Source organism: Blennius ocellaris (assembly GCF_963422515.1).
Source record: "Blennius ocellaris genome assembly, chromosome: 2".
In the NCBI taxonomy this organism is placed as follows: Eukaryota; Metazoa; Chordata; class Actinopteri; order Blenniiformes; family Blenniidae; genus Blennius; species Blennius ocellaris.
The window spans coordinates 983,750-999,007 of record NC_137651.1 but is presented as its reverse complement, the minus strand read 5'-3'; the positions used below and the strand labels follow the sequence as shown (position 1 = coordinate 999,007).

The following is a 15,258-nucleotide window of genomic DNA, read 5'->3' as shown; positions in this document are numbered from 1 at the left end:
GTAAAAATCTCCTCGATCAAGTTTGACAGATTTTACATAACATAAGCTTGATTTGTTTACTTTTATTCCTCTGTATTGTACCAGATGTTGGAGCTACTGAAAGAGATGGAGGAGGTCACAGGAACCAAGAAGACCAGAGACTCATCAGTTATGTTTTTGATGCTCCAGAAGTAAGACGATCAATCAAATGGAGGAAATCATAGAAGTCGAGTGGTCAATATTTTGTGTCTTTTGACACCATCTAAATGCAGCTTGTCAGTGTTTTTCAGATCATCATCAACATCCTGATGGGCTCAGGTCACACAAGGCTGGAGGCCGAGGTCCTCATAGCCAGTGGGAGAAAGTTCTTACACTCTCACAGGAGAACCAACCTACATGATGAACAAGAGTCTGAATGCATCTGGTGATGATGTAGTAATCTGATTACTTCCTGTTTTCACCTGGCGATGGTGTTGTAATCTTATAACTTCCTGTTTTCACCTGGTGATGGTGTAGTAATCTTATAACTTCCTGTTTTATCTACTTTTGGTTGTCAGAGTGCTGGTTTACTGGAGGTTCCTAGGTTTTCTAAAAATAGAATGGAGGCGAAGCTTTCAGAGTGGATCTCTCTCTTATCTATATCTGTCTGTCCTCTCTTCTGTCCTCTCACCTCAACCACTCAGCAGAAAAGACGCCACCTCTGACTCTGGTTTCTGCAATGGTTCTTCCTGTTAGAGGGACTTTTCCTTTCCACACATGCTCATATGAGTTTTCTCTATCAAAGCCACCTGTGCTTGTGTATAAAATAAAAAACAATGACATGATTCATGGATGGTTTTATTCTTTTAAAGTTGTCAGAGGTACTTCTTTAAGGTTTGTCATGGACATTTACTCCTTTCCTGCTGAAGTAACTACAGATACTCTCCATTCTTGTAGTTTGTTTTGCTTAATGCACCACACATTGTCACTGCATGAATGAAGTAGGCAGATCAGTTTAGTAGCAGAACTCTACAGATGTGGTTCCAGCTGCAGTGTCTTGCTGAAATAGGTTCAGAGAGAGTTGGACAACTTGGTCAATCATGTACACAGCAAGTGTCTACAGAATAAATGTTTGCTACGTGGCTCAGCAACAATCTGGGATATAAAATATGAGGTGCAGTGATGTGAAATGTAAATGTACTGCAGTATTTAGAATAGAGAAGAGCAAATGTACTGCAGTATTTAGAATAGAGAAGAGTGGGGTTAGATGAGACACTATAGCCCCGTTTCCACCGCACACAAGTGCCGGGATGGAGCGGAGTGGTACGGAGCGGTACGGAATAGAGACCCCGACCGAAATTTTGGGTCGCGTTCCCACTGCAGAGAGGAGCGTTAAAAGTGGGCGGGGCTTATGAGCTCCGCAGAAATGTCACATTACAACAGAAAAGAAAGTCGTCATATCTAGATCTTGTGAATCCTCTGTTGTTGTTTACATCCTCTATTTTGCGCTGTTATTTTTTGCAGCGGAAAAAAAACAACTTATTTTTTGCAGCGGCAGAGCTGCAGCCGCAACTTCTGCATTTGTAGTGAGAGAGCGAAACCTCCGGCCACTTTCCGGCGACTTGGGGCGACTTGCCCCGCACTTGGCTGAGGCAGACACGGGAGTCTTGAGCTTTCTGCTCAAACGCAGGAGGTTCTCCACTCCGGCGCTGATCGCGGTCCGGCAGCTCAGCGCCGGAACACGGAGGTGCCGAGCTCCGAGCTCCTTTTCATCGCTTCCGTGGTCCGTCCCCCGCGATATAGCGCCACTGACCGCAGTTAAACAGAACACTGACCGCCTGACCGCGATCAGCGCCGGAGCCCAAAGCTCCAGACTCCCGTGTCCCGCATCCACGGCACGGCGAGCGCTATGGTGCAAACAGAAAGCTCCAACGTGATACAAAGTCCCTCCCCCCGGTCTCCCCCTGCCTCAAGTCCGCTCTTTCACAACAAACACTCAAGTTGAGCAGCAAAGAAAAGAAAATGAATATAAAAACAACCAGAGCACAGCTGACCACACTGACAGCAGAGGATTCATCCAGCTGACACATTAACATATTGAGGGCGTGTAGTAAATCACTGACCAATCAGCAGACAGACACTTTGAAATATTGAGGGTGTGTAGTAAATCACTGACCAATCAGCAGACAGCTCCTCAAACTCAGACCCGCTCCATGGTCCCCGGCACCCTAACGGAAGGGTAGCGGAAAAGCGGTCGCCTTTGGAGCGGTCTGGAGCGGTTTAGACTGCATTCCTGTAGTGACACGCGAACGGGAGTGGTTTAAACCGGTCTAGGCCGGTACTTTTTGTGCGGTGGAAACGGGGCTTATGTTGTCCTGAAGGTAAGGAAACATGACAAATAGAATGAAAGCTTATTCAGGATGTCTGAAATAATTCTGCCTCATTTCATTGTCAATAATTCCTTACCAGTAAGACATTATTGCCTCAAATAGCAACGTTTAATTTCTTTTCAGAAATGTTTGTAGTTATTCCATCTGAGCCTGGAGATCAGAGGCTGTTTTTAGGATGATACATTGAATTGAATTGTTCAAAATTTGGTTACATCGTCTTCTACATTTGTAAAGTTGTCTTTGTTTACGAGAATTTGATCATTTATGTAATTGAAAAGTGATTCAGCATTTTCTTAAGAAGATGACTACAGGTTGATAAAGAAACTCAAAACCTCCATTATACTTTTTGTTCAAAGCATTCTTTTTTCTAGGCTGTGTTTGTATAAATTGAATATGGACTATGATTCGGGGGGGGGGGGGGGGGGGTCTCGCTCTCTCTTCAATCCACTTGGCTCTCGACCTTATAAATACTCTGAGCTTTATTCACATTATATCCACCTGGATGTTCCCTCCAGTGTCCTGGTGCTTCTTCAAACTGAACATGATCCATGAAACCATGACGTTGTGGCGGTTGCTAGGATCCAGGCCTTTCACCCAGAGGAACTATGGGTAAAGGGGCAGGGTTTGGGCTCTCCCGCGCCCGGGCTTTTGTGAGCTGTTCCAGTCCAGTTCTGTGTTCGCTGAAATAAAGACGTGTTCCAAGATTCAGCTCTGCCTCATCCTTCGTCCTGCCACATTGGTGACCCCGTTATGGACATGTTCGAGGAAGTAGAAGACTGCGACGTTGATTCGTCCTCGTCTCCTCAGCCGCGCCGGACGGCGGTTTTCGCCACGGCTCTGAGGCTTCCCGACTTCTGGCAAAATGACCCGGCTTCGTGGTTTGTGCATGTCGAGGCGCTCTTTCGACTGCGAGGAATCGCGGAGGATGAGCAGAGGTACTACTTGACCGTCGCAGCTTTGGACCAGCAGTCCACCAGGCGAGTAATCCAGCTCCTGCGCGGTCCCCCGCGGCTCAGAAAATTCACCGCGCTAAAGCAGCTCCTGCTGCGGAGGTTCTGCCTTTCTGCCCCCGAGAGGGCGGACAAACTCCTCTCCCTGCCTGGGTTAGGGGACGGCTCGGCCGTGGACTTGATGGACGACATGCTGTCGCTGTTGGGCGAGGACGAGGGTGGATTCCTTTTCCCTCACTTGTTCCTGCGCCAACTCCCGCCGCCAGCGCGCGCAGCTTTGGCTAACTCCCGCTGCTTGGCCGAAGGCGACTTCCGTGGTTTTGCCGAGGAGGCGGATCGAGTTCTGCTGGCGACAAGGAGATTTGCGGTACAAGGTGTGAAAGCGGAGCCCCCCCCAGCTGGTGACGGAGGACGCAGACCCGGCGGCGGTGGCCGGAGTTGCCGCCCGGAGACGACGTGGGATCAGCATGTGTTTTTTTCATCAGCGTTTTGGCGCCAAGGCGCGACGCTGCGTCCCTCCTTGAACGTTCGAGGCACCGGGAAATGCCAGCACCAGCACTCAGTAGCAGCTGTGGATGCTGGTGGACGATGTGAGCTGCTTTTCGTCAAAGACTAAGAGAAGCGTTTTCTGGTGGACTCCGGCTCGCAGCTGAGCCTCCTCCTTCCAGCCGGCACGGATTTGCCGGCCCGGGACACAGGACCTCCGTTGAGCGTGGCCAACGGTTCCCCCATCTCATCTTTTGGCAGTAGGTCAGCGACTGTATGTTTCCACAGGCGCTAGTTTAAGTGGGACTTTGTGATCGCCTCCATTACTGTTCCCATTATCGGTGCTGATTTTCTCTTTGCTCATGATTTGCTGGTTGATGTCGCGAACCGCCGGTTGATCGATGCAGTGTCATTTGCTACCTTTCTGTGTGAGACCGGGAGACTTGGGCCGTTAACCCACGCTAATTTTTAAGCATCAGAGAATGTGTTTCAGCGTTTGTTGGGGGAGTATCCGGCTTTGACCAAGCATGTATTTTCCACCACAGTGAGGAAGCACGGCATCGAGCATTTCATTGCTACCACAGGCCCGCCGGTTTTTGCGCGCGCACGTCGCTTAGAAACGGAGAAGCTAGCTATAGCTGAAGAGGAGTTTGCCAATATGCAGTGTTTGGGCATCGTGAGGCATTCTAACAGCCCGTGGGCCTCGCCGCTTCATATGGTGCCGAAGGCAGACGGTTCATGGCGACCATGTGGAGATTTTCGCCGCCTTAACAATATCACTGTGCATGATCGCTATCCCATTCCGCATATTCAAGACTTTTCTGTGCGTTTGGCAGGCGTCTGTGTTTTCTAAAGTGGACCTGGTGCGCGGTTATCACCAGGTTCGATGATGTGCCTAAGACTGCAGTGATTACCCCGTTCGGGCTTTTTGAGTTCCTGCGCATGTCTTTTGGCCTTAAAGGGCCAGCACAGACTTGTCAGAGGTTAATGGACTCGGTGCTGCGCGACCTCGCTTTCATGTTTGTTTACCTGGACGACATCTTGGTGGCTAGTTCGTCAGCTGAGGAGCATTTGTTGCATCTGAAGCAAGTTTTTCAGCGCTTTGGGGAACATGGCCTTATTGTCAATCCCGCCAAGTGGCAGTTTGGTCTGCCTGTGATTGACTTTTTGGGTCATCGGATTTCAGCTCAGGGTGCCATTCCATTGGCACCCTGCAGGCGGTGACAGATTTCCCTCGTCCGGCCGCTGTTAAGGCCCTGCAGGAGTTTTTGGGCATGATTAATTTCTACAACCGTTTTCTTCCGCGTGCCGCCCACCTTCTGCAGCCACTTTATGGGGCTTTGCGTGTGAAGAAAGGCTCCAATCCAGTTGACTGGACACCGGATCGTGTCCAGGCCTTTGAGAGTGCCAAGACTGCTCTTGCTGATGCAGCTCTTTTAGCCCATCCAGCACCTTCAGCACCCATCCCTTTGACGACTGACTTGTCTGATAAAGCGATGGGGGCTGTGGTGGAACAGCAGGTGGCTGGAGTTTGGCAGCCTCTTGGCAGCGAATGCAAGTATAGTGTTTTCGACCGTGAGTTGTTGGCCTTATATTTGGCAACTCGTCATTTCCGTTTCCTTTTGGAGGGTCGTTCATTCACAGCTTATGAGGATCACAAACCGTTGACCTTTGCGATGTCTAAGGTGATGGAGCCGTGGTCTGCTCGCCAGCAGCGCCATTTGATATCCACCTCCGAGTATACGACCGAGGTTTCGGTTTCGCGTCTGGCTCCCAGGATCCCCCCCCAAAAAAAAGAAAAGAGAAAAAGGATAGTCGGTGTGTTCTGCTCACCAGCGGGCAGAACTGTGGTTTGATTCTTGTGGATCACTTGTGTGCGCTCTCTTGACCCGGTGGTCTCTGCTTGGAGACTGAGATGAGAAGCAGGGGACAGTTGGCTGCGGCCTGAGTTTGATCAAGTTGCATTTCAGACACCCGCTGCGTCCAGGTCGCGTTCGACCAATGATGAGGTTTTCTAACCTGGGGCTTGCAGCCATCTCAGGTTTGCTGTCCTCACCCCCTGCTGTTCTATTGTTTCCCCATTGTCCTTGCAGCCTGTTGTCTTGGGGAAGAACTACTTAGGAGAGAAAATGGATTCACAGGGCCCAACATCCCCCCCTTTGTTCCAAAGAGTGGGATGCTGGTCGCAGTCTTTGGAGCAAACCTGTGCCATATAATCCATATGATCCATGGAGTCCATGTGAATGACCGTATGTCCTGGAAAAATGTCCACAACAGTCCACGACTGTCCACAACAGTCCAACAGTTCATACGGTTCATGTGCGAGGTTAATGTCTGGGCAGACAGAGAGACTAGTCTGGGCAGACTTCTAACTTATTTTCTAACTACCTACAAAAAAAATACTCATTTCGTACAGTTTGCCAACATGAATGAAAATTAAGTACCAGAGTTGAGAGAAAGGAAAGGGAAAGAGGGACAGGTGGTTTGAAAATAGTTAGTAGGCTCCTCCCACACCTCCCAGAGGATAGGGATTAGCTCGCGTCATGTTCATGGACCAGTTTACAAAAGTGGAGGTACCAGATGCGGGGAAGCGAGTCTGATCTGTAAACTGTGGATGTGGATGCACCAGTGAGCAACCGTCCAAGAGCCACCAGCCGTCTGGGGGGTCTTGGTGCACCTACTCAGGTTAGGAGTGAGAGTGAAGTGTGGTGTGTGGAGGTGCACGTGTGTGTTCCCTTCCAAAACCAAACTTTCACTACAGAGACTTCAAACTGCACATTATTTCTGTTAATAATGGCTAAGTTTTGAAGAAATCCAAACTCTTGGCTCTGTGGTTTCACAGAGGTTAAAAATAGCATTGCCGAGACTATGTCAGATGTATCTGTGAAGGTTGTATAACCGTGGTGGTGTTAGTTTTGACAAATTGCTCAACCCGGGTTAGTGGAGCTCAGTCAGGTGGTTCTACATGTACTGAAGCTGCTAATGGAGGAGCTAATCTCCCTACGATCTCGTGTGAGATCTCTGACTAAACACAGTGGTTATTTCTCCTAAACAATACTCGACGGAGTCTAAGGCATGCTAAGTGGTGTTAATGGAGCTAGATATGAGTTTACAGTGACTATATTTCCCTGAACGGTTCAACTCAAGCTTTGTAACTGCTCACGTTGTCTAAGGAGACGATTCAGCGTGGACTTGTGTAATGAAACTTTGAAACTGTATCAAATAATACTATATTTGGATCATGCAGTATATACTAGAAGATATCCTATTTATTCACAAGGTTTTAATTTGATTTGTTCATCCATCAGGCTACATTGATTAGGTAGGCTATAGCATATTCAGCTTTTCAGTATAGGCCTACAGCAAAGTAGAAAGAGCTTGGCCTCATAAAATAATCTCCCAAAAAGCTGCCAATATTGACCACAAATAATATATGTCATTCTGTCACCAATGAATGTGTATTCATTATTGTTTTGTTTACAGATTATTATTCTTTATTTAGTGACGCATGCAATGATAAAATAGAACTAGAAAATTCCCGCGGAAATTTTATTGTGCCTGCCACCTGCCGCCCCCTGCTGCCAAGTGAGGCCGCGGCTGGGTCAAAAGTACGTGGAAACCATGTCATTAGCTAGTGATTCTCGATCGCAGTGCCACCACGAGGCCACCCTCCAAATCTCAGCTGATTTCAACAAACTTGTTAGCATGCGATGCTAACACCTGCGATTTAAGTTAGTGGAAACCATGTCATTAGCTAGTGATTCTCAATCGCAGCGCCACCACGAGGCCACCCTCCAAATTTCAGCTGATTTGAAGAAACTTGTTAGCATGCGATGCAAACAGCTAAAAGCGATTTATGTACGTGGAAACCATGTCACTAGCTAGTGATTCTCGATCGCAGTGCCACCACGAGGCCACCCTCCAAATTTCAGCTCATTTGAACAAACTTGTTAGCATGCAATGCTAACACCTGCGATTTGCCTGAAAAGCGCAGAGGATACCTCCCAGGTGTGGCTGACCTGGAATCTGGAGTTACGTGACATTCTGACATGCTGAGCCAATTAGCTTTGCGCGGCGGCTAATTAGCTAGTGCGCGGTGATCGCAGCGCCCCCATGAGGCCACCCTCCAAATTTCAGATCAATTGAACAAACTTTTTAGCATGCTAATTGGCATGCTAACAAGTGTTGATGCTGAGTCATTAGCATCAGCATTAAAATGCATTGAAAAGTATGCTGCCTAAGATACTCTATGTGTGTGAGCACTGTGTGGTCAACCATCATGTTCCTGGTCCAGCCAATCAGAGGAGCCGTGTGTGTTGCCGGGCAGATTGGGAGCAGCTTGTGTGATGTCATGGAGCCGGCTCCTGATTGACAGGCTGCTGCAGGTGGCAGAGACTATGAGACCTTATCTGAGGGAAGAAGGTGTTTAAGCACAAACGCAGGTCCCGAACAACTGCTTATAGTTGGAGAACCGTGACACTTGGGTGAAAAATTCCTTCACCGTGGGCGTCGGGAGAAGTTGAAGGACGTGCGTTGTGGTTTTCATGTCCTCACGAGGTTCCGTCTCCGAGTGAGGACTTGAAACAAATGGCTGAACTTTGGGGATTTGGGGAGAAAATGACTCGTCAAAATGTATTGGCGCGGAAGAGACAGAATCCTGCGCTCCCTATCAATTAAGTCCCCTGGAGGGAGAACCGTGTCTCTCTGAGACAAAAGTGTCCCCTCGTGAGAAGCACAAGGCCTGTAGCTACATTTTGATGTATAATATGTTGAGAAAGACGAAGAAATGTGGCCGTGGCGACGAGAGAAAAACTTTTTTTTTTGTGGAAAACGGCAGTTTCTCTCCCTCTAGCCGAAATCTCCCCCTCTAACTTTTCCAATACACACCCATACAAAACTGGAAAAAGGAGGGAAAACTTGATGACATTTGAAGGCTCACAGTTTAAAATTGGTAAAACTTGTGAAAAATGCGAGGACATATGTGAATAGAAGACAAGTGCGGCAACGTTTTAAAAGTACGTTGGAGTCTGTAGCTGAAAATTTGGCGACGTGATGTGGCGTGGAAAAAGTGTGATTTTGTGTGAATTTTTTTCCGGAATCGCATTCAAGTCTATGAGAGAAATTTGAAATGGAAAAAGTGTGATTTGGTTTTTGGTTTTTTCTCGGCTCCCATGTAAAGCGGATGGGAAATTCTTTGCTGTTTTTTACGTGTTGTTCGTAAACCGTTTGCGATATCCATAATGTAAATGGATGCACAGGAGTCCCGATAATTGTGCACGTTTTGATATATCACTGTGTACGTCCTCCAAACGGTGTGGGACTAGTAGGCCGTCAAACTTTGTGGGAAGAATAAAAATATTTTTAAAAAACGGCGCTTTCCCAGGATTGTAATAATTGTGCGACGCCTCTTACAGAGGCAGGCACAATTAATAATATTTTTAAAAAACGGCGCTTTCCCAGGATTGTAATAATTGTGCGACGCCTCTTACAGAGGCAGGCACAATTAATAACAAAGCAATGGCAATGGCAGCACTGGTTTTTGAAATCCAAAAGAAATCCAAATCAGGAATAGTATCTAACTATTGCGTCCCTTGTTGCACGTCCTGTTTGCTCGTTCTGGCAGAATGCAGCAGGTTGGTCAGGGTCTCCAAGGGGCTCAAGTGCATCATTGTCAGCACAGAGAGGGACATTGTGCTTGGTAGCGATGTTGTGCAGGACAATACAGGCAAGGGTTATGTTGCATGCTTTCTGTGGTTCCGCTCTCAGGTAGCAATGCAAAGCGCCTCTTAAGAACTCCATTTAAATGCTCAATTGCGCAATCTTGCGCTGCAATGAGCAGTGTTGAAGTATGCCTGTGCCGGTGTATTTGATGTCAGAAAAGGGGTCATCGGCCATGGTAGGAGTGGGTAGGCACTGTCTCCTAATATTATGCCATCCGGTCGGTTGGTTTGGAGGTCTCTATAGAGAGCGCTTTCCCTAAGGATGCGTGCAACATGGACAGACCCAGGCCACTTGACAACGCAGTTGGTGATGATGAGGTCAGCATCACACACAGTTTGGACATTGATGCTGTAGGGACTTCTTACCTCATAAGGAGCACTATTTATGTTGTGGTTGGCTATTGATAATGATTAATAATTATCAAAGATAGTTATTAATTATGTTAATGAAATTTTATCTGATCTGTATCAGATACCTCGGAGCACCACCTGTCTTAACAGGAAATTATAGCCAATTCAGTTATATCAGTCTCATAAGATATACTAAACAGTTAATCAGGAATTTGAATGAGTAGTTATATTAATTACAATGGCCAGAATTAACAATAAAGCTTGAGGATTTTGGAGTTCTTGACACAGAAGAGGTCGACATTTGATTCACCTTTGTGTACATTAATAAAACAGCAAGTATGATTCCAAAATTATATTTATTTACAATGAAAACAAATAAACACAGATTCTAACTACCTATATACATCTTGGTGTGTGTGTGTGTGTGTGTGTGTGTGTGTGTGTGTGTGTGTGTGTGTGTGTGTGTGTGTGTGTGTGTGTGTGTGTGTGTGTGTGTGTGTGTGTGTGTGTGTGGAGAGAGAGGTGGATTGAGTGTGTGTGTGTGTGAGATGTGTGATGGAACTACAAAATAAGATGGCGGATTACAAGAAACTACATTCAAATTGAGGTTATCAGAGAGCAGGAAGTCGGTCCTGGGTCTCGACCATGTGCTGGGAGAACAATGGAACATGGAAGCTAGTCTTTCGCATCTGCTTCCTATGTGTCTCTGCTAAAGGACCATTTCTGGAATGACTTGATGTGAATGAGACTTGCTCTGTAAAACGTCAGGAGTCGTCAGATGGTGTTCAGTTACTGTGTGATGTTGTCTTTGATGTGATATGTGTAGGATTGTGAGTTAACAAGTTAGTAAAGCAAAGATTAGCATGCAGACCCTGTGTCTGTTGCAGAGCTAATGTTGGTTTACGGGTTGATAACTGCTGTTAATATCATTATCAATAGAACTCAATCACTGTAACAGAATCAACACATCTTCATACAGTTAAACAGTTCTATGCATAGCATCAGGTTTAACTAATCTCAGGTAATGCCCAGTTGTTGTTACCACTTCCTTGAGGAGAACAAGATGAAGTTGATGTTTCAGGAGTCCTTCTTTGCAGCTCCTGGTTGTCCCTTTTTTTCCAGACTGAGGAGCTGGTCGCTCAGGTCTGTGATGGTTTTCCTGCTGGTTGAGGAAAACACAAAGAAGTTCTGTGAGGCATCGTTTCCCTGGTTCCGTCCTGGAGAAACCGGTTGGTTTTCCTTGGTTGGTGGGAGAGCAGACTCTGGGCGCTGGTCTCCAGGTCCTGGGAAGGTCTGACCCTCATGGTTGGGTCAGCAGAGGCGTTGAGGAGTGAAGGTCCCTGGTTGCAGGCCTCTGGTGTTAGCTGTATGCTAAGCTGCTGGGAAGCAGCTCTTCCTTGGTGTTCACCGGGGAAGACTTGCTGCAAGACTCTCTGCGAGACTGCTTTTGCAGGCTTTTGTTGAAAGTTTGTGCATTTGAAGGTGTCAAATCCTGAGAGCTTCAACCAATCAGTGACTGGCTGAATGCATGGGGTGGAAGTGTCTTGTGAGCAGAAAGCGGGGTAGGTTCTGCTGTGGCAAAAGGTCCCCCCCACTGGGTGTGATGGTCAATCATATTCCTGCGTCCGAATTCATATGTCATGACTGTGTATCATGACAAATGAAAATTGTCTTTCCCTAGAAATGAACAAACTTTCTGTGGTCTTGTGAGATCCCAACAATGCTGTGCCTCCCCTTTCTGTTTACGAACTCCCATTCATTATAATGAGGCACTTGTATATGCACATGTGTGCAGTTGATTGCCCCAATAGTATTGGGCATATTCCCCAAAAGAAAAAAGCTGTATTTGGCCTGGGCAATCTAGTTGTCCTTTGGAAAAGAAACAAATTAATTGACCAGGCTGGCCAGTGCGATTGACACATCTCTCACCACTTCACACACAGCTGATTTCGCCACTCCCATATAGTCACCAACAACTAGGTAGAAAGTCCCACATGCATAAAATCGGAGAGCAATCAATCAACTTTATTTATAAAGCGCTTTTAAGCAGCCGCAGCTGAAACAAAGTGCTGTAAATTGTAAATAAAAATATAAGTCGAAAAATAAAAACATTAAAACAATAAAAACAATAAGATGTTAAAACAATAAACAAAACATAAAAGGTTAAAACAACAAAAGAAACGAAGGCACTAAAACCAGACCAGAGTCTCACGCTGAGGTAAAAGCCAAAGAATAAAAATGTGTTTTAAGACGAGTTTTAAAAATGGACAGTGAGGGGGCTTGTCTAACAGGGAGGGGGAGGGCATTCCAGAGGTGAGGACCGGCAGTGGAAAAGGCTCTTTCCCCTCTGAGCTTCCGTTTGGACCTCGGTACCTCCAGGAGCAGCCGGTCAGCTGACCTGAGGCACCGAGCAGGAGCATATGGATGAAGAAGCTGAGAGGTAAGGCGGGGCGAGACCATTTAAAGATTTAAAAACAAATAAAAGAATCTTAAAACGGACTCTAAAATGCACAGGCAGCCAGTGGAGGGAAGCCAGTATGGGGGTGATGTGCTCGCTCTTACGTGCCCCAGTTAAGAGGCGAGCAGCAGCGTTCTGCACCAACTGGAGGCGGGTGAGGGAAGACTGGCTGACTCCAAAGTAAAGTGAGTTGCAGTAATCCAGCCGAGATGTAATAAAAGTGTGGATTACTGCTTCTAGGTGCTTCTGTGTAAGAAAGGGCTTTACTTTCGCCAGCTGCCTCAGGTGAAAGAAGCTGGACTTCACTATAGCTCCTATCTGCCAGTCCAATTTAATATCACTGTCCATTTTAAAGCCCAAGTTGGAGACGAACGGCTTTATGTATTGTCTCAGAGGGCCGAAATCGACCGAGGGTGGTTCACTAGTGGCACTCGGGCCGAACACCATCACTTCTGTCTTTTTTTCGTTGAATTTTAAAATGTTCAGCGACATCCAGGTTTTGATGTCTTCAAGGCAAGACAGAAGTAATTTCAATGAGGCATTGTCCTTTTTCAGTGGCACATAAATCTGACTGTCGTCTGCATAAAGGTGAAAAGAGATGCCGCGTTTCCTCAGAATGGCACCCAGGGGAAGCAGGTACAGGGAGAAGAGCAGTGGCCCTAAAATAGAACCCTGCGGAACCCCATATAACAGTGGCGCAGTGTGGGACTCAGAGCCACCAAGGAGTACACTCATGGATCTTCCCCCAAGATAAGATCTGACCCAATTTAGGGCAGTACCACCAATGCCCACTATGTGCTGCAGACGATATACTAAAATATTGTGGTCCACAGTGTTGAACGCTGCAGTCAGGTCCAGCAGGACAAGGACCACATGGTCACCGCCGTCAACCGCCACGAGGATATCATTAAAAACTCTTAAAAGGGCTGACTCAGTACTATGCAATGTTTTAAAACCAGACTGGAAAACCTCCAGGATATCATGCTCATCTAGGAATGATTTCAACTGAGCATGGACAATTTTCTCCAGGATTTTTGATATAAAAGGCAGCTTGGAGATAGGCCTATAGTTGGCTAGCATACCACGATCAAGACCGGGTTTCTTAAGCAGAGCAATGAGGATCTGGTCTTCCACAGACAGACCGTGACTCCTTTGGGCTCTGTGTTGTAGTTTTGACCGGAGAAGGTTCACAAGGTACTCGATATCAGCCTTCCCAAAGCAAAACATGGCATACAGCTCCTCAGTGGTGTATTGCTCCAGTGGTTTGGTATGCTCAACATACACCCTTTGACGGTGTCCTCTCCTGGCAAAGTGGTGGTGGTAGTGGACAACACCTGCCATTTCACTGTCTCTGTGACCCTCTCTGTGAATCATCTGAGAAAGGCTCATTTAAATGGCTGTTTAATTTGTCTTTTGAAACATACCCATTATGACTGATTTGTTTTGGCTTGTGTTCAATTGAGGCAATCAGACCCAAGGCCTATACATGAAGAACAATGTTCACTATAGTAAAGCAATGGAACCATGGACACAAGCTGTAACTTCACTGCTGCCGAAACCAGCGCACTACTAGAGGGTGTTAGGTGCCATTATGATACAATAGTGGGAAGTTTTCATTCTGCTAAGGGTGGAGATACCAACAAAAAGAAAAATGATGTTTGGATTTTAATCACCAAAAATGTGAATGCCATAGGGTCTGGCCAGAGGAGGACCACAGACCAAATAAAACTTCGATGGAAGAATCTTAAGGCCAGGGCAACAAAGGACCATGCTGAAGCCACAAACCCCAAACAGGCAACAAGCCCTTTAAAAGAGGGGAGATTACACAGATGTGGTCCTCGACATCATTGGAGGTGAGAAGTCATAAGCTCTGCATGGTATTCAAGGGTTTTATGGGGATGGCAAGCCTGGGATTGAGGAGGAGAGCCAGCCATTTCCTCCTAAGGCTGGTCCAGAGAACACATTTATTTTGAACCTCAGCTCTGTTACTGAGGAAGAAGCTGGATCCTCACTGGTAGTGCGAGCAATAGTTGCCACAGAATCTCAGAGGAAAGGCTTGAAGTGCCCTTCATCAAACAGCAATGATGATTACAAGGCACTCCTGCAAAAGGAGACTGAAAGGGCAGAAGTACATATTCGTCTGGCAGAGAAACAACTGACTCTCGCCAAACTACAGCAAACCAAGGCCAGACTTGAGATCCGCCTCTTAAAGGCCAAGCTCAGACAATCTGGTCTCTCCACATCCGATGAAGAACTCTGAAATTATTCTTGTGTATTTCACCGTAAGCCTTTTTATTGAATTCAATACATCTATATTTGAAATTTGTTCTCAATATGCTCAATGTACAGTGTTTGTGAGTAATGTTTTTATTTATCTGTTGTCAGTCTCAGATGAGCGGACTGGCAGAAGAGGGTGTGTATGTGCGTGCGTGCGTGCATGTGTGTGTGTGTGTGTGTGTGTGTGTGTGTGTGTGTGCGTGCGTGCGTGCGTGCGTGCGTGCGTGCGTGCGTGCGTGCGTGTGTGTGTGTGTGTTATCGCTTCAAATAAAAATAAACTTGTTGAAACTTGTGGATCCCACACTGGCTATTCTACTTGTTGATCTTTACATATCTATAGTTCTACATTGTTGATTTCCTATCCTATTTGAGCTCTGGTTATCCAGATTTGGTGATCTTGAAAAGTTTCTATCCAGATCAGATTTATCCAATCCGATGTTGTTTTGAATATCCGGCTCAAAAGTAAGATGGCTGATGTGATCATGGATAGTAAAAAAAAGGATTACCAAATCCGGATCATTTTTATCCGTATTAAACCTTTTGAATATCTGGGCCCAGAGCTAAACATGAGTCCCACTCTGGCCCTGCTTTCCACTGTGATGACCCGCCCTACCATACACCTGATTGGCTCTGACTGGGAACAAGTGACGTTTAAAGTGACCAATCAG

General features: G+C 46.5%; 1 protein-coding gene and 1 pseudogene across 2 annotated transcripts in view; both read right to left on the bottom strand.

The window, feature by feature from the left end:
* ngef (neuronal guanine nucleotide exchange factor) overlaps window positions 1-15,258 on the bottom strand; it is a 76,535-nt gene that overhangs the window by 26,111 nt on the left and 35,166 nt on the right. The gene's annotated exons all lie outside the window — the stretch shown is intronic.
* On the bottom strand, window positions 3,911-13,654 carry LOC308142447 (putative nuclease HARBI1; annotated as a pseudogene). Its single transcript has 4 exons — window positions 13,430-13,654; window positions 11,549-11,871; window positions 9,463-9,853; window positions 3,911-4,056 (listed from the first exon to the last, which is right to left on the bottom strand). The product of its transcript is annotated as a putative nuclease HARBI1 (transcript).